Source organism: Coregonus clupeaformis, chromosome 12 (genome assembly GCF_020615455.1).
Source record: "Coregonus clupeaformis isolate EN_2021a chromosome 12, ASM2061545v1, whole genome shotgun sequence".
NCBI lineage: Eukaryota > Metazoa > Chordata > Actinopteri > Salmoniformes > Salmonidae > Coregonus > Coregonus clupeaformis.
The window spans coordinates 17,642,645-17,662,272 of NC_059203.1; the positions used below are offsets into that span (position 1 = coordinate 17,642,645).

At 43.3% G+C, this 19,628-nt stretch overlaps 1 protein-coding gene across 3 annotated transcripts in view; it reads left to right on the top strand.

Moving 5' to 3' along the window:
* Positions 1-19,628, top strand: part of LOC121578809 (E3 ubiquitin-protein ligase RNF123) — a 266,423-nt gene that overhangs the window by 44,007 nt on the left and 202,788 nt on the right. The window lies entirely within an intron of this gene.

A 19,628-nucleotide genomic window follows, 5' to 3' on the forward strand; every position in this document is an offset into this window, starting at 1 on the left:
GGGACAGGGGACCATTCAATAGGACATGGGGATAAGAGACCATTCAATAGGACAGGGGGACAGGGGACCATTCAATAGGAAATGGGGACAGGGGACCATTCAATAGGACATGGGGACATGGGACCATTCAATAGGAAATGGGGACAGGGGACCATTCAATAGGACATGGGGATAAGAGACCATTCAATAGGACATGGGGATAAGAGACCATTCAATAGGACAGGGGACGGGGGACCATTCAATAGGACAGGGGACGGGGGACCATTCAATAGGACATGGGGACAGGGGACCATTCAATAGGACATGGGGATAAGAGACCATTCAATAGGACATGGGGACAGGGGACCATTCAATAGGACATGGGGACAGGGGACCATTCAATAGGACATGGGGACATGGGACCATTCAATAGGAAATGGGGACAGGGGACCATTCAATAGGACATGGGGATAAGAGACCATTCAATAGGACAGGGGTACAGGGGACCATTCAATAGGACAGGGGGACGGGGGACCATTCAATAGGACGGGGGACCATTCAATAGGACAGGGGGACAGGGGACCATTCAATAGGACATGGGGACAGGGGACCATTCAATAGGACAGGGGGACGGGGGACCATTCAATAGGACAGGGGGACGGGGGACCATTCAATAGGACAGGGGGACGGGGGACCATTCAATAGGAAATGGGGACAGGGGACCATTCAATAGGACATGGGGATAAGAGACCATTCAATAGGACAGGGGGACAGGGGACCATTCAATAGGAAATGGGGACAGGGGACCATTCAATAGGACATGGGGATAAGAGACCATTCAATAGGACAGGGGGACAGGGGACCATTCAATAGGACAGGGGACAGGGGACCATTCAATAGGACAGGGGGACGGGGGACCATTCAATAGGACAGGGGGACAGGGGACCATTCAATAGGACAGGGGGATAAGAGACCATTCAATAGGACATGGGGACAGGGGACCATTCAATAGGACATGGGGACAGGGGACCATTCAATAGGACATGGGGATACAGGGGACCATTCAATAGGACAGGGGGACGGGGGACCATTCAATAGGACATGGGGACAGGGGACCATTCAATAGGACAGGGGGACGGGGGACCATTCAATAGGACAGGGGGACGGGGGACCATTCAATAGGACAGGGGGACGGGGGGACCATTCAATAGGAAATGGGGACAGGGGACCATTCAATAGGACATGGGGATAAGAGACCATTCAATAGGACAGGGGGACAGGGGACCATTCAATAGGAAATGGGGACAGGGGACCATTCAATAGGACATGGGGATAAGAGACCATTCAATAGGACAAGGTGACGGGGGACCATTCAATAGGACAGGGGGACGGGGGACCATTCAATAGGACATGGGGATAAGAGACCATTCAATAGGACATGGGGACAGGGGACCATTCAATAGGACAGGGGGATAAGAGACCATTCAATAGGACAGGGGGACAGGGGACCATTCAATAGGAAATGGGGACAGGGGACCATTCAATAGGACATGGGGATAAGAGACCATTCAATAGGACAGGGGGACAGGGGACCATTCAATAGGAAATGGGGACAGGGGACCATTCAGTAGGACATGGGGATAAGAGACCATTCAATAGGACATGGGGACAGGGGACCATTCAATAGGACATGGGGATAAGAGACCATTCAATAGGACATGGGGACAGGGGACCATTCAATAGGACAGGGGGATAAGAGACCATTCAATAGGACATGGGGACAGGGGACCATTCAATAGGACATGGGGATAAGAGACCATTCAATAGGACATGGGGACAGGGGACCATTCAATAGGACAGGGGGACAGGGGACCATTCAATAGGACATGGGGACAGGGGACCATTCAATAGGACAGGGGGACAGGGGACCATTCAATAGGACAGGGGGACGGGGGACCATTCAATAGGACATGGGGACAGGGGACCATTCAATAGGACAGGGGGACGGGGGACCATTCAATAGGACAGGGGGACAGGGGACCATTCAATAGGACAGGGGGACGGGGGACCATTCAATAGGACAGGGGGACAGGGGACCATTCAATAGGACAGGGGGATAAGAGACCATTCAATAGGACATGGGGACAGGGGACCATTCAATAGGACATGGGGATAAGAGACCATTCAATAGGACATGGGGACAGGGGACCATTCAATAGGACAGGGGGACAGGGGACCATTCAATAGGACAGGGGGACGGGGGACCATTCAATAGGACAGGGGATAAGAGACCATTCAATAGGACAGGGGGACAGGGGACCATTCAATAGGACAGGGGGACAGGGGACCATTCAATAGGACAGGGGGACAGGGGACCATTCAATAGGACAGGGGGACAGGGGACCATTCAATAGGACAGGGGGATAAGAGACCATTCAATAGGACATGGGGACAGGGGACCATTCAATAGGACAGGGGGACAGCCAGGGTAACCGTTGTGTACTTCAGCTTGTGAGGTCTCTGTAAGTGAAGTAATCAACAAAAACAAGGTCACACACAGACCTTGGTTCATGTACTATTTGAAATCCTTTAAAATATGTCATGTGTGCTTTATTGAGTTGTCCAATGGGAACCAATAGAATAGCCCTAAATGTTCAAACCCTGCCCATCTGGCATTCCAAACTCTATTTGAACCAAGGGAGGTGTTTATTTATTAGGATCCCCATTAGCTTTTGCAGAGGCAGCAGCTATTCTTCCTGGGGTCCACAAGAAACACAAAACATGACAAGTACCAAAACACTGATAGACAAGGACAGTCACACAAATGTAAAATATAAAAACTAACAAAACAAACAAAATATGTGTTTGTGTGTGTCCTCAATCTAAATAAATACTGATTAAAAATAATAATAATACAAAACAATACAACAAAAACAAATGTGTCTGTATGTTTGTGTGTGTGTGTGTGTGTGTGTGTGTGTGTGTGTGTATGTTTGTGTGTGTCCCCTCAATCCCCACCGTTCCATGAGATGGTGTTTAATCTGTTTTTCTAAAGCTCATTTTGCTGTTTGCTGAGTAATTGGAGATGGAAGTGAGTTCCGTGTGATCATGGCTCTGTATAATAATGTGCATTGCGGTGAATTTGTTTTGGACTTGGGGACTGTGAAGAGACCCCTGGTGGCATGTCTTGTGGGGTATGTATGGGTGTCTGAGCTGAATGTTATTTGATTATGCAGACTGGCATGCATCATGTTGTTAGTTCTGTATGTGCAGTTAAAGCCAAGGCGTGCTGCTCTGTTTTGAGCCAGCTGCAGCTTTGCTAGGTCTTTCTTTGCTGCACCTGGCCATATTACCAGACAGTAATCAAGATGGGACAAGACCAGAGCCTGAACAACTAGTACAGTTGATTATTGTGTAAAAAAATGCAGAACATATTTTTATAACAGACATAACCCTCCCCATCTTCACAACAACTTTGCCAATATGAATTGACCATGTTAACTGGCCATCCAATGCTATACCTAGAGTTTATCTCCCTCAACTTGCTCAATGGTCACACCATTTATGCACAACTCCAGTTGAGGTTTAGGTCTTAGAGAATGTTTTAAACCGAATGCAATGCTTTTAGTTTTAGTTGTATTTAAGACCAGTTTATAATTAATCGCCCATTCTGATACAGACTGTAACTCCTTATTTCGAGTTTCAGTGAGATCACTGGCTTTGGGTGCTGGCATGTAGACTGTGGAATCATCCGGATACATGGTCATTCTAGCTGTGTGTAAGAGCAATGGCAAATCATTTGTACAAATAAAGTAACAGCCCAAGGCAACTGCCCTGAGGGACACCGCACTGTACATACAGTGTATTCGGAAAGCATTCAGACCCCTTCACATTTTCTACATTTTCTACGTTAGACTTATTCTAAAATTGTTGAATTGATTTTTTCCCCCTCATCAATCTACACACAATACCCCATAATGACAAAGCATAAACAGGTACATACAGTGTATTCGGAAAGCATTCAGACCCCTTCACATTTTCTACATTTTCTACGTTAGACTTATTCTAAAATTGTTGAATTGATTTTTTCCCCCTCATCAATCTACACACAATACCCCATAATGACAAAGCATAAACAGGTACATACAGTGTATTCGGAAAGCATTCAGACCCCTTCACATTTTCTACATTTTCTACGTTAGACTTATTCTAAAATTGTTGAATTGATTTTTTCCCCCTCATCAATCTACACACAATACCCCATAATGACAAAGCATAAACAGGTACATACAGTGTATTCGGAAAGCATTCAGACCCCTTCACATTTTCTACATTTTCTACGTTAGACTTATTCTAAAATTGTTAAATTGTTTTTTTTCCCCTCATCAATCTACACACAATACCCCATAATGACAAAGCATAAACAGGTACATACAGTGTATTCGGAAAGCATTCAGACCCCTTCACATTTTCTACATTTTCTACGTTAGACTTATTCTAAAATTGTTAAATTGTTTTTTTTCCCCTCATCAATCTACACACAATACCCCATAATGACAAAGCATAAACAGGTACATACAGTGTATTCGGAAAGCATTCAGACCCCTTCACATTTTCTACATTTTCTACGTTAGACTTATTCTAAAATTGTTAAATTGTTTTTTTTCCCCTCATCAATCTACACACAATACCCCATAATGACAAAGCATAAACAGGTACATACAGTGTATTCGGAAAGCATTCAGACCCCTTCACATTTTCTACATTTTCTACGTTAGACTTATTCTAAAATTGTTAAATTGTTTTTTCCCCCTCATCAATCTACACACAATACCCCATAATGACAAAGCATAAACAGGTACATACAGTGTATTCGGAAAGCATTCAGACCCCTTCACATTTTCTACATTTTCTACGTTAGACTTATTCTAAAATTGTTAAATTGTTTTTTTTCCCCTCATCAATCTACACACAATACCCCATAATGACAAAGCATAAACAGGTACATACAGTGTATTCGGAAAGTATTCAGACCCCTTCACATTTTCTACATTTTCTACGTTAGACTTATTCTAAAATTGTTAAATTGTTTTTTTTCCCCTCATCAATCTACACACAATACCCCATAATGACAAAGCATAAACACGTACATACAGTGTATTCGGAAAGCATTCAGACCCCTTCACATTTTCTACATTTTCTACGTTAGACTTATTCTAAAATTGTTAAATTGTTTTTTTCCCCTCATCAATCTACACACATACCCCATAATGACAAAGCATAAACAGGTACATACAGTGTATTCGGAAAGTATTCAGACCCCTTCACATTTTCTACATTTTCTACGTTAGACTTATTCTAAAATTGTTAAATTGTTTTTTTTCCCCTCATCAATCTACACACAATACCCCATAATGACAAAGCATAAACAGGTACATACAGTGTATTCGGAAAGCATTCAGACCCCTTCACATTTTCTACATTTTCTACGTTAGACTTATTCTAAAATTGTTAAATTGTTTTTTTTCCCCTCATCAATCTACACACAATACCCCATAATGACAAAGCATAAACAGGTACATACAGTGTATTCGGAAAGCATTCAGACCCCTTCACATTTTCTACATTTTCTACGTTAGACTTATTCTAAAATTGTTAAATTGTTTTTTTCCCCTCATCAATCTACACACAATACCCCATAATGACAAAGCATAAACAGGTTTTTAGAAATGGTAGCAAACGGAATGTACATTTACATAAGTATTCAGGCCCTTTACTCAGTACTTTGTTGAAGCGCCTTTGTCAGTGATTACAGCCTCAAGTCTTCTTGGGTATGACGCTACAAGCTTGGCACATCTGTATTTGGGGAGTTTTTCCAATTCTTCTCTGCAGATCCCCTCAAGCTCTGTCAGGTTGGATGGGGAGCGTCGCTGAACAGCTATTTTCAGGTCTCTCCAGAGATGTTCGATCGGGTTCAAGTCCGGGCTCTGACTGGGCCACTCAAGGACATTCAGAGACTTGTTCCGAAAGCCACTCATGCGTTGTCTTGGCTGTGTGCTTAGGGTCGCTGTCCTGTTGGAAGGTGAACCTTTGTCCCAGTCTGAGGTCCTGAGCGCTCTGGAGCAGGTTTTCATCAAAGATCTCTCTGTACTGCTCCGGTTATCTTTCCCTCGATCCTGACTAGTCTCCCAGTCCGTGCCGCTGAAAAACATCCCCACAGCATGATGCTGCCACCACCATGCTTCACCGTAGGGATGGTGCCAGGTTCCCTCAAGACGTGACGCTTGGCATTCAGGCCAAAGAGTTCAATCTTGGTTTCATCAGACCAGAGAATCTTGTTTCTCATGGTCTGAGAGTCCTTCAGGTGCCTTTTGGCAAACTCCAAGCGGGCTGTCGTGCCTTTTACAGAGGAGTGGCTTCCGTCTGGCCACTCTACCATAAAGGCCTGATTGGTGGAGTACTGCAGAGATGGTTGTCCTTCTGGAAGGATCCCCGATCTCCACAGAGGAACTCTGGAGCTCTGTCGGAGTGACCATCAGGTTCTTAGTTACCTCCCTGACCAAGGCCCTTCTCCCCCGATTGCTCAGTTTGGCCGGGTGGCCAGCTCTAGGAAGAGTCTTGGTGGTTCCAAACTTCTTCCATTTAAGAATGATGGAGGCCGCTGTGTTCTTGGGGACCCTCAATGCTGTAGAAATGTTTTTGTACCCTTCCCCAGATATGTGCTTCGACACAATCATGTCTCGGAGCTCTACGGACAATTCCTTCAACCTCATGGCTTGGTTTTTGCTCTGACATGCACTGTCAACTGTGGGACCTTTATATAGACAGGTGTGTGCCTTTCCAAATCATGTCCAATCAATTGAATTTACCACAGGTGGACTCCAATCAAGTTGTAGAAACATCTCAAGGATGATCAATGGAAACAGGATGCACCTGAGCTCAATTTCGAGTCTCATAGCAAAGGGTCTGAATTCTTATGTAAATAAGGTATTTCTGTTTTTTTTTGTTGCAAAATATGCTAAAAACCTGTTTTCGCTTTGTCATTATGGGGTGTTGTGTAGATTGAGGATTTTATTGTTATTTGTTTTTATCAATTTCTCAGGCTGCTCAACCAATCAGCTGAGCAGCCTGACTTATAATAATAATAATAAAATAATATGCCATTTAGCAGACGCTTTTATCCAAAGCGACTTACAGTCATGCGTGCATACATTTTTTTGTGTATGGGTGGTCCCGGGGATCGAAGCCACTACCTTGGCGTTACAAGCGCCGTGCTCTACCAGCTGAGCTACAGAGGACCAATGTTGGCCACCTCTTTGAACCAATTGATCAATTCATCATCAATCTAAAGGGCTCTGACAGTTAATTTCTTAACAGGTGCTTGTCAACAATTGGCATGAATGATTTTACAAATACTTCCGGTGCTGCATCTGGATGCACTTCCTCATACACATCAGACGAACGTAAATATTTTAATTATTCTACAAGAGTCTGGAGAAAACATTTTGTATGATCTCTTATGAATTACTTTAGGCCCACCCTTTTATCACTTTGGCTTTCCTTGTTATTGCTACAATGTTATGGTCCTCTCCTCCTCTTCTTCTTCATGTAGGGGTCTATCCTGTGATCTATCTGCTGTACCACATTCCTCTCTCGTTCTTCAGGAGTGAGTTCCCAAACCAAATAGATTAGTCATTAAATCCGTTTTATCCTCTCATTGTCAGGAAGCATAGGATCCAAGCATTAAAAAAAATTACTTTTTGGCACATATTTCATGGCACAAAAGTGCATGGGTCTAGAACTGCTATATGAATGCCAGCTCAACACTTCCTGTCTTCCTCCACGTTACGCACACACGCGTACACGCACACGCACCTACACCTACCTCTCGTTCGGTGTATAGGTACAAGACCTTGGACAACCACCGTTCTGCTATCGCCTGTTATTGTCTGATCATTTGAGAAAAGTCCAGCACTCTGCAGTTGCCAATATCCCTTGTTCTATTAAAGCCTGTAAGCATCTGTCTTCATCAGCTTTTATATTGGTAGTGTGCTGGACTGTCTTTTCTCTAAAGTAACATTTGGGATTCGTTCCAGAACAAACATAGTACACTAAATAGGGAATAGGGTACTGTTTGGGACGAAATGAAAACCTTGAACATTTCCTACTAAACTGCGAAGGTCTTTAGATGTGAGTCCTTTTAGATATCTGTTATTTATCATCATACCTGTCATCTCTCCCTTCCCCTCCTTTGTTTATTTTTTATTTAACCTTTATTTAATTAGGCAAGTCAGTTAAGAACAAATAGTTATTTACAATGACGGCCTACACCGGCCAAACCCGGACGACGCTGGGCCAATTGTGCGCCGCCCTATGGGACTCCCAATCGCGGCCCGGTTGTGATACAGCCTGAAAATCGAACCAGGGGGTTTTGGCACTGATGTGTCCCAGATGGCACCCCTATTCCCTATATAGTGCACTAATTTTGGGACCAGCATATACTGTTTAGGTATTAAAGTGTTTTCTGTAACTTCTTGCCTCAGAATGGTTGATGATCAATAAACTCTAAAGAGAAGGTTATGTCTGCTCTTGGCCTTGTCTGTGTCCCAAATGGCAACCCTGTGCATAGTTTGGAGCTGAGTGGCGCAGTGGTCTAAGGCACTGCATCGCAGTGCTAACTGTGCCACTAGAGATCCTGGTTCGAATCCAGGCTCTGTTGCAGCCGGCCGCGACCGGGAGACTTATGGGCGGCGCACAATTGGCCCAGCGTCGTCCAGGGTAGGGGAGGGAATGGCCGGCAGGGATGTAGCTCAGTTGATAGAGCATGGCGTTTGCAATGCCAGGGTTGTGGGTTCGATTCCCACGGGGGGCCAGTATAAAAAAATATGTATTCACTAACTGTAAGTCGCTCTGGATAAGAGCGTCTGCTAAATGACTAAAATGTAAATGTAAAATGTATGTATATATATATATATATACTATTATATAGGCCCTGGTCAAAAGTAGTACACCAGTGCCTTCAGAAAGTGTTTATTCCACATTTTGTTACAGCCTGAATTCAAAATTGATTAAATATATATTTTCTCTCACCCATCTACACACAATACCCCATAATGACAAAGTGAAAACATGTTTTTACAAATGTTTGCAAATTTATTGAAAATGAGATTTCTGCATTTCATTTTAAGTAAGTATTCACACCCCTGAGTCAATACATGTTAGAATCACCTTTGGCATCGATTTTAAGCTGTTAGTCTTTCCGGGTCCCTTAAGAGCTTTGCACACCAAGGACATTTGCACATTATTCTTTCTAAAAATTCTGCAAGTTCTGTCAAGTTGGTTGTTGATCGTTGCTAGACAGCAATTTACAAGTCTTGCAATAGATTTAACCTGCTTTAAATGAAAACTGTAGCTAGGCCTCTCGGGTACGTACACTACCGTTCAAAAGTTTGGGGTCACTTAGAAATGTCCTTGTTTTCCATGAAAACATACATGAAATGAGTTTGAATAGGAAATATAGCAAAATGAATAGGAAATGTAGTCATTGACAAGGTTAGACATTTTATGATTTTTAATTGTAATAATAATTGTGTCCTTCAAACTTTGCTTTCATCAAAGAATCCTCCATTTGCAGCAGTTACAGCCTTGCAGACCTTTGGCATTCTACAGTCGTGGTCAAACGTTTTGAGAATGACGCAAATACTAATTTTCACAAAGTCTGCTACCTCAGTTTTGATGATGGCAATTTGCATATACTCCAGAATGTCATGAAGAGTGATCAGATGAATTACAATTAATTACAAAGTCCCTCTTTACCATGAAAATGAACTTAATCCCCCAAAAACATTTCCACTGCATTTCAGCCCTGCCACAAAAGGAGCAGCTGACATCATATCAGTGATTCTCTCGTTAACACGGGTGAGAGTGTTGATGAGGACAAGGCTGGAGATCACTCTGTCATGCTGATTGAGTTAGAATAACAGACTGGAAGCTTTAAAAGGAGGGTGGTGCTTGAAATCATTGTTCTTCTTCTGTTAACCATGGTTACCTGCAAAGAAATACGTGCCGTCGTCATTGCTTTGCACGAAAAAGGGCTTCACAGGCAAGGATATTGCTGCTAGTAAGATTGCACCTAAATCAACCATTTATCGGATCATCAAGAACATCGAGAGAGGTTCAATTGTTGTGAAGAAGGCGTCAGGGCGCCCAAGAAAGTCCAGCAAGCGCAAGTACCGTCTCCTAAAGTTGATTCAGCTGCGGGATCGGGGCACCACCAGTGCTTGCGCAGGAATGGCAGCAGGCAGGTGCTAGTGCATCTGCACGCACAGTGAGGCGAAGACTTTTGGAGGATGGCCTGGTGTCAAGAAGGGCAGCAAAGAAGCCACTTCTCTCCAGGAAAAACATCAGGGACAGACTGATATTCTGCAAAAGGTACAGGGATTGAACTCCTGAGGACTGGGGTAAAGTAATTTTCTCTGAATCCCCTTTCCGATTGTTTGGGGCGTCCTGTGTCATGCCAACAGTAAAGCATCCTGAGACCATTCATGTGTGGGGTTGCTTCTCAGCCAAGGGAGTGGGCTCACTCACAATTTTGCCTAAGAACACAGCCATGAATAAAGAATGGTACCAACACATCCTCCAAGAGCAACTTCTCCCAACCATACAAGAACAGTTTGGTGACGAACAATGCCTTTTCCAGCATGATGGAGCACCTTGCCATAAGGCAAAAGTGATAACTAAGTGGCTCGGGGAACAAAACATCGACATTTTGGGTCCATGGCCAGGAAACTCCCCAGACCTTAATCCCATTGAGAACTTGTGGTCAATCCTCAAGAGGCGGGTGGACAAACAAAAATCCACAAATTCTGACAAACTCCAAGCATTGATTATGCAAGAATGGGCTGCCATCAGTCAGGATGTGGCCCAGAAGTTAATTGACAGCATGCCAGGGCGGATTGCAGAAGTCTTGAAAAAGAATGGTCAACACTGCAAATATTGACTCTTTGCATAAACTTAATGTAATTGTCAATAAAAACATTTGACACTTATGGAATGCTTGTAATTATACTTCAGTATACCATAGTAACATCTGACAAAAATATCTCATAACACTGAAGCAGCGAACTTTGTGAAGACCAATACTTGTGTCATTCTCTGTAGTTGTCAATTTGTTGAGGTAATCTGAAGATATTTCACGCCATGTTTCCTGATGCACCTCCCACAAGTTGGATTGGCTTAATGGGCACTTCTTACGTACCATACGGTCAAGCTGCTCCCACAACAGATCAATAGTGTTGAGATCCGGTGACTGTGCTGCCACTCTATTATAGACAGAATACCAGCTGACTGCTTCTTCCCTAAATAGTTATTGCATAGTTTGGAGCTGTGCTTTGGGTCATTGTCCTGTTGTAGGCGTAAATTGGCTCCAATCAAGCGCTGTCCATAGGGTATGGCATGGCGTTGCAAAATGGAGTGATAGCCTTTCTTCTTCAAGATCCCTTTTACCCTGTACAAATCTCCCACTTTACCACCACCAAAGCACCCCCAGAGCATCACATTGCCTCCACCATGCTTGACAGATGGCATCAAGCACTCCTCCAGCATCTTTTCATTTGGTCTGCGTCTCACAAATGTTTTTCTTTGTGATCCGAACACCTCAAACTTCGATTCGTCTGTCCATGACTCTTTTTTCCAATCTTCCTCTGTCCAGTGTCTGTATTCTTTTGCCCAGTTTAATCTTTTATTTTTATTGGCCAGTCTGAGATATGGCTTTTTCTTTGCAACTCTGCCTAGAAGGTCAGCATCCCGGAGTCGCCTCTTCACTGTTGACGTTGAGACTGGTGTTTTGCGGGTACTATTTAATGAAGCTGCCAGTTGAGGACCTGTGAGGCGTCTGTTTCTCAAACTAGAGACACTAATGTATTTGTCCTCTTGCTCAGTTGTGCACCGGGGCCTCCCACTCCTCTTTCTATTCTGGTTAGAGACAGTTTGTGCTGTTCTGTGAAGGGAGTAGTACACAGCGTTGTACGAGATCTTCAGTTTCTTGGCAATTTCTCGCATGGAATAGCCTTCATTTCTCAGAACAAGAATAGACTGACGAGTTTCAGAAGAAAGTTATTTGTTTCTGGCCATTTTGAGCCTGTAATCGAACCCACAATTGCTGATGCTCCAGATACTCAACTAGTCTCAAGAAGGCCAGTTTTATTTCTTCTTTAATCAGCACAACAGTTTTCAGCTGTGCTAACATAATTGCAAAAGGGTTTTCTAATGATTAATTAGCCTTATAAAATGTTAAATTTGGGTTAGCAAACACAACGTGCCGTTGGAACACGACTGATTGTTGCTGATAATGGGCCTTTGTACGCCTATGTAGATATTCCATTAAAAATCAGCCGTTTCCAGCTACAATAGCCATTTGCAACATTAACAATGTCTACACTGGATTTCTGATCAATTTGATGTTATTTTAATGGACAAAAAAATTGCTTTTCTTTCGAAAACAAGAACATTTCTAAGTGACCCCAAACTTTTGAACGGTAGTGTGTGTGTGTGTGTGTGTGTGTGTATATATATATATATACATACATACATACACAGTGAGGGGGGGGAAAAGTATTTGATCCCCTGCTGATTTTGTACGTTTGCCCACTGACAAAGAAGTGATCAGTCTATAATTTTAATGGTAGGTTTATTTGAAGAGTGAGACACAGAATAACAACAAAAAAATCCAGAAGAACGCATGTAAAAAATGTTATAAATTGATTTGCATTTTAATGAGGGAAATAAGTATTTGACCCCTTCTCAATCAGAAAGATTTCTGGCTCCCAGGTATCTTTTATACAGGTAACTAGCTGAGATTAGGAGCACACTCTTAAAGGGAGTGCTCCTAATCTCAGTTTGTTACCTGTATAAAAGACACCTGTCCACAGAAGCAATCAATCAATCAGATTCCAAACTCTCCACCATGGCCAAGACCAAAGAGCTCTCCAAGGATGTCAGGGACAAGATTGTAGACCTACACAAGGCTGGAATGGGTTACAAGACCATCGCCAAGCAGCTTGGTGAGAAGGTGACAACAGTTGGTGCGATTTATTCACAAATGGAAGAAACACAAAAGTACTGTCAATCTCCCTCGGCCTGGGGCTCCATGCAAGATCTCACCTCGTGGAGTTGCAATGATTATGAGAACGGTGAGGAATCATCCCAGATATACACGGGAGGACCTTTTACACTGATCTCAAGGCAGCTGGGACCATAGTCACCAAGAAAACAATTGGTAACAAACTACGCCGTGAAGGACTGAAATCCTGCAGCGCCCACAAGGTCCCCATGCTCAAGAAAGCACATATACAGGCCCGTCTGAAGTTTGCCAATGAACATCTGAATAATAAAATGGCGTTTTCGTCTTTTGAGCTTCTAGTCATGAAATCTATGCAGCCTACTCAATCACTTTTTATAGCTACTGTTTACAGGCCTCCTGGGCCATACACAGCGTTCCTCTCTGAGTTTCCTGAATTCCTATCAGACCTTGTAGTCATAGCAGATCATATTGTAATTTTTTGTGATTTTAATATTCACATGGAGAAGTCCACAGACCCACTCCAAAAGTATTTCGGAGCCATCATCGACTCAGTGGGTTTTGTCCAACATGTCTCTGGACCTACTCACTGCCACAGTCATACTCTGGACCTAGTTTTGTCCCATGGAATAAATGTTGTAGATCTTAATGTTTTTCCACATAATCCTGGACTATCGGACCACCATTTTATTACGTTTGCAATCGCAACAAATAATCTGCTCAGACCCCAACCAAGGAGCATCAAAAGTCGTGCTATAAATTCTCAGACAACACAAAAATTCCTTGATGCCCTTCCAGACTCCTTCTGCCTACCCAAGGACGTCAGAGGACAAAAATCAGTTAACCACTTAACTGAGGAACTCAATTTAACCTTACGCAATACCCTAGATGCAGTTGCACCCCTAAAACGAAAAAACATTTGTCATAAGAAACTAGCTCCCTGGTATACAGAAAATACCCGAGCTTTGAAGCAAGCTTCCAGGAAATTGGAACGGAAATGGCGCCACACCAAACTGGAAGTCTTCCGACTAGCTTGGAAAGACAGTACCGTGCAGTACCGAAGAGCCCTCACTGCTGCTCGATCATCCTACTTTTCCAACTTAATCGAGGAAAATAAGAACAATCCAAAATTTCTTTTTGATACTGTTGCAAAGCTAACTAAAAAGCAGCATTCCCCAAGAGAGGATGGCTTTCACTTCAGCAGTAATAAATTCATGAACTTTGAGGAAAAGATCATGACCATTAGAAAGCAAATTACGGACTCCTCTTTGAATCTGCGTATTCCTCCAGGGCTTAGCTGTCCTGGATCTGCACAGACTCTGCGAGGGCCTGGGATCGGGAGAGACACTTAAGTGTTTTAGTACTATATCTCTTGACACAATGATGAAAATAATCATGGCCTCTAAACCTTCAAGCTGCATACTGGATCCTATTCCTACTAAACTGCTGAAGGAGCTGCTTCCTGTGCTTGGCCCTCCTATGTTGAACATAATAAACAGCTCTCTATCCACCGGATGTGTACCAAACTCACTAAAAGTGGCAGTGATAAAGCCTCTCTTGAAAAAAGCCAAACCTTGACCCGGAAAATATAAAAAACTATCGGCCTATATCGAATCTTCCATTCCTCTCAAAATTTTAGAAAAAGCTGTTGCGCAGCAACTCACTGCCTTTCTGAAGACAAACAATGTATACGAAATGCTTCAGTCTGGTTTTAGACCCCATCATAGCACTGAGACTGCACTTGTGAAGGTGGTAAATGACCTTTAATGGCGTCAGACCGAGGCTCTGCATCTGTCCTCGTGCTACTAGACCTTAGTGCTGCCTTTGACACCATCGATCACCACATTCTTTTGGAGAGACTGGAAACCCAAATTGGTCTACACGGACAAGTTCTGGCCTGGTTTAGATCTTACCTGTCGGAAAGATATCAGTTTGTCTCTGTGAATGGTCTGTCCTCTGACAAATCAACTGTACATTTCGGTGTTCCTCAAGGTTCCGTTTTAGGACCACTATTGTTTTCACTATATATTTTACCTCTTGGGGATGTTATTCGAAAACATAATGTTAACTTTCACTGCTATGCGGATGACACACAGCTGTACATTTCAATGAAACATGGTGAAGCCCCAAAATTGCCCTCGCTAGAAGCCTGTGTTTCAGACATAAGGAAGTGGATGGCTGAAAACTTTCTACTTTTAAACTCGGACAAAACAGAGATGCTTGTTCTAGGTCCCAAGAAACAAAGAGATCTTCTGTTAAATCTGACAATTCATCTTGATGGTTGTAAAGTCGTCTCAAATAAAACTGTGAAGGACCTCGGCGATTACTCTTGACCCTGATCTCTCTTTTGACGAACATATCAAGACTGTTTCAAGGACAGCTTTTTTCCATCTACGTAACATTGCAAAAATCAGAAATGTTCTGTCCAAAAATGATGCAGAAAAATTAATCCATGCATTTGTTACTTCTAGGTTAGACTACTGCAATGCTCTACTTTCCGTTTACCCGGATAAAGCACTAAATAAACTTCAGTTAGTGCTAAATACGGCTGCTAGAATCCTGACTAGAACCAAGAAATTTGATCATATTACTCCAGTGCTAGCTTCCCTACACTGGCTTCCTGTTAAGGCAAGGGCTGATTTCAAGGTTTTACTGTTAACCTATAAAGCGTTACATGGGCTTGCTCCTACCTATCTTTCCGAGTTGGTCCTGCCGTACATACCAATACGTACGCTACGGTCACAAGACGCAGGCCTCCTAATTGTCCCTAGAATTTCTAAGCAAACAGCGGGAGGCAGGGCTTTCTCCTATAGATCTCCATTTTTATGGAACAGTCTGCCTACCCATGTGAGAGACGCAGACTCGGTCTCAACCTTTAAGTCTTTACTGAAGACTTATCTCTTCAGTAGGTCATATGATTGAGTATAGTCTGGCCCAGGAGTGTGAAGGTGAACGGAAAGGCTCTGGAGCAACGAACCGCCCTTGCTGTCTCTGCCAGGCCGGTTCCCCTCTCTCCACTGGGATTCTCTGCCTCTAACCCTGTTACAGGGGCTGAGTCACTGGCTTGCTGGTGCTCTTTCATGCCGTCCCTGGGAGGGGTGCGTCACTTGAGTGGGTTGAGTTACTGACGTGATCTTCCTGTCTGGGTTGGCGCCCCCCTTGGTTTGTGCTGTGGTGGAGACCTTTGTGGGCTATACTCGGCCTTGTCTCAGGATTGTAAGTTGGTGGTTGAGGATATCCCTCTAGTGGTGCGGGGGCTGTGCTTTGGCAAAGTGGGTGGGGTTATATCCTTCCTGTTTGGCCCTGTCCGGGGGTTTCTTCGGATGGGGCCACAGTGTCTCCGGACCGCTCCTGTCTCAGCCGCCAGTATTTATGCTGCAGTAGTTTATGTGTCGGGGGGCTGGGGTCAGCTGGTTATACCTGGAGTACTTCTCCTGTCTTATCCAGTGTCCTGTGTGAATTTAAGTATGCTCTCTCTAATTCTCTCGTTCTCTCTTTCTCTCTGAGAACCTGAGCCCTAGGACCATACATCAGGACTACCGGGCATGCTGACACCTTGCTGTCCCCAGTCCGCCTGGCCTTGCTGCTATTCCAGTTTCAACTGTTCTGCCTGCGGTTATGGAACCCCTACCTGTCCCAGACCTGCTGTTTTCAACTCTTAATGATCGGCTATGAAAAGCCAACAGATTTATTCCTGATTATTATTTGACCATGCTTGTCATTTATGAACATTTTTGAACATCTTGGCATGGTTCTGTTATAATCTCCACCTGGCACAGCCAGAAGAGGACTGGCCACCCCTCATAGCCTGGTTCCTCTCTAGGTTTCTTCCTAGGTTTTGGCCTTTCTAGGGAGTTTTTCCTAGCCACCGTGCTTCTACACCTGCATTACTAGCTGTTTGGGGTTTTAGGCTGGGTTTCTGTACAGCACTTCGAGATATCAGCTGATGTATGAAGGGCTATATAAAATAAAATTGATTGATTGATTGAATAATGTGTTGTGGTCAGATGAGACCAAAATCGAGGTCTTTGGCATCAACTCAACTCGCCGTGTTTGGAGGAGGAGGAATGCTGCCTATGACCCCAAGAACACCATCCCCACCGTCAAACATGGAGGTGGAAACATTCTGCTTTGGGGGTGTTTTTCTGCTAAGGGGACAGGACAACTTCACCGCATCAAAGGGATGATGGATGGGGCCATGTACCGTCAAATCTTGGGTGAGAACCTCCTTCCCTCAGCCAGGGCATTGAAAATGGGTAGTGGATGGGTATTCCAGCATGACAATGACCCAAAACACACGGCCAAGGCAACAAAGGAGTGGCTCAAGAAGAAGCACATTAAGGTCCTGGAGTGGCCTAGCCAGTCTCCAGACCTTAATCCCATAGAAAATCTGTGGAGGGAGCTGAAGGTTTCGAGTTGCCAAACGTCAGCCTCGAAACCTTAATGACTTGGAGTAGATCTGCAAAGAGGATTGGGACAAAATCCCTCCTGAGATGTGTGCAAACCTGGTGGCCAACTACAAGAAACGTCTGACCTCTGATTGCCAACAAGTGTTTTGCCACCAAGTACTAAGTCATGTTTTGCAGAGGGGTCAAATACTTATTTCCTTGGTTAAAATGCAAATCAATATATAACATTTTTGACATTCATTGTTCTGGATTTTGTTGTTGTTATTCTGTCTCTCACTGTTCAAATAAACCTACCATTAAAATTATAGACTGATCATGTCTTTGTCAGTGGGCAAACGTACAAAATCAGCAGGGGATCAAATACTTTTTTCCCTCACTGTGTGTGTGTATATATATATATATATATATGTGTGTGTGTGTATGTATGTGTATCTATTTATGTATGCATCTATCTATCTCTCCCCCTGAAAATATTAGAAATATATCTCCCTGAAAGTGTCTGGAAATTGTTTGGTTGATGGGGCGAGTAGTTTGGCCAAATGTGGTCCACTGTCGTGTGATTTCAGAATGTATCACTGAGTACGTTTACATGCGCACTAATAATTAGATATTAAATTGATTATGGCAGCGGGCAGATTATCCAATAGTCATATAAACACCTTACTCTGCTTATCTTAATCAAAATCGAAGTAAGACCTGGTTTTCTGAGCAATCTTTCGAATTATTAGGACATGTGAACACCTTAATCGGCGTTCCAGCAGTGTGTTTGATCTATGCATGTGCTAGCCGAGCGAGTCTCCCTCATTAGCGCGAGTGAAGTGTGTTGGGAACTACTGAATGTGTCTTAGAAGTAGTTTTCACAGACAAACTTTATATCTGAACTAAGAATCAAATATGATTCCCAAAAATAACATGTTTGCTGTTGCGAGTGGCGCAGTGGTCTAAGGCACTGCATCGCAGTGCTAGCTGTGCCACTAGAGTTCCTGGTTCGAGGCCAGGCTCTGTCGCAGCCGGCCACGACCGGGAGACCCATGGGCGGCGCACAATTGGTCCAGCGTCGTCCAAGGTAGGGGAGGGTTTGGCCGGCAGGGATGTGGGTTCCTTTCCCACGGGGGGCCAGTATGAAAAAATAAAAAATAAAAAACATGTATGCATTCACTAACTGTAAGTCACTCTGGATAAGAGCGTCTGCTAAATGACTAAAATGTAAATGTAAAATGTAGAATGTTTATTTTGATTGACGATTTCCTGCATTTTCAGAGTCCCCATCTGGTAGCCTGATTTCAAATGTGTCCATGTTAACAGGATTATTAGGGAAAATCGTTCTTCTTGAAAGCATGTAAACGTTTTAATCAAACTATTATATTAATCTATCCACAGCAATTGCATTATTGTGTTCATGTTACCGCGCTCACTCACTCACACTGACCAATGTCTTGTAGGTAACAGTAGGCTATATCTAATATCTGGGACATGACTTTACCCCATTCCATAGTAACCCTTAATAGCGCCGGCACATCTAAACTCAATGGCCCAATTCTGATCTTTTGCCCAAATTTATTGTCGAAAGATCTGATCTGATTGGTCAGAACACCAATTTGTGGCACAATGTCAGAATTGCGCTGCCTGTGTAAACGCAGCCTTTATCTAGTCTGGTTGACTTCTACTTTTGTTTGGATATTAACAGTAGTCTTCATCCCTGTAGGAATATCCTGCGGACATGAATGACGTCACACAGTTAGAGGAGGTTAGAGGAGTTGGCTACAGCACCAGACTGGAGTCAAATATAAATGTCAAATACTTTCAAAAACACTTGACAGTATTTGAAGTGTGCTTTATTTTAACTTGGACTTTGCGAAGTTAGGACTGTTTTTATTGGCTTCACAGAAATAATATATTGAGCTGTATTTTAAAAGTACCGTATTTGCACGCAAATAATATAAATGTATGGTCCTCTGTAGCTCAGCTGGTAGAGCACGGCGCTTGTAACGCCAAGGTAGTGGGTTCGATCCCCGGGACCACCCATACACAAAAAAATGTATGCACGCATGACTGTAAGTCGCTTTGGATAAAAGCGTCTGCTAAATGGCATATTATTATTATAAATAAATAATACAAATAAAATAAATAATACTACAATAATAAATAATATAAATACAATA